We start from the raw sequence: 845 nt of genomic DNA, 5'->3' as shown, positions 1-845 counted from the left end.
CTGAATTCCTTAAGGAAGGAACTTGACTCCTCAATTGCTCGTGCTCATGCTGCTGAACGTGAGGCCAGGAAGCCCAAAAAGGAGGCTATTGCCTTTGGCGAGAGCCTTGAGCTTAAGTCCTTGGATAATGAACGACTGTCGAAAATGGCAGTTCCCAACGAACCCGAACATATCAAGCCAGATCTTCGGAGGAAATGCATTCAAAAGTACCTGAATAGCGTTCCTTTTTCCAAGTTGTTGGGCTCCTTCAACCTTCAAGCTTACCGAGTGGGCCAAAATGACATTTGGGAGAAACTTCTTGCATTTAACCCCTCCTTCGACACAGCTCCCTTTAGAGAAGTGTGTCACAAGGAAATCTTCAGAAAGCTTAAGTTGGAATTTCCTGACTGGGCCTTGGAAGAGGAGGATCCCTTTCCAGGAGACCCGAATATTAAGGAGTATCTTACCGATTCACCGCCTCTTCCCGAAAACCTCAACAGCCTGCTTCAGAAAAAGACCCTGATAAGGACTCCTCAGCTGATAATGAGGAAGAATCCTAGGAAATCATATTTTTCTTTCTCTTTGTAAGGGTTGGCCCTCCACGATCTTAATGAAATATAAATCGTCTTCTTTATCTCGAACTTTTCCAATAATTGGCTTAATACTTCCTCATCTCATATTAAAAGATTGTTCTGGGAACAAAACGTAAATGATACAAGTTATCACGTAGATTAACTTGTGCCTTAATGGGGGATAACGTTCGGGATATCATGAAGATGCGCCCCAACCATTCCTTCATTTATTGCAAAGTCCAAACGTTTCCCTGTATTCGTATATCCATTACTCCTCCCAAGGAGTTGGAAATA

This window comes from Hakea prostrata, unplaced genomic scaffold, assembly GCF_041222555.1.
Source record: "Hakea prostrata isolate BN-2017 unplaced genomic scaffold, UWA_Hpros_2 contig_162, whole genome shotgun sequence".
NCBI classification, from domain to species: domain Eukaryota; kingdom Viridiplantae; phylum Streptophyta; class Magnoliopsida; order Proteales; family Proteaceae; genus Hakea; species Hakea prostrata.
This window is presented reverse-complemented; position numbering follows the sequence as displayed.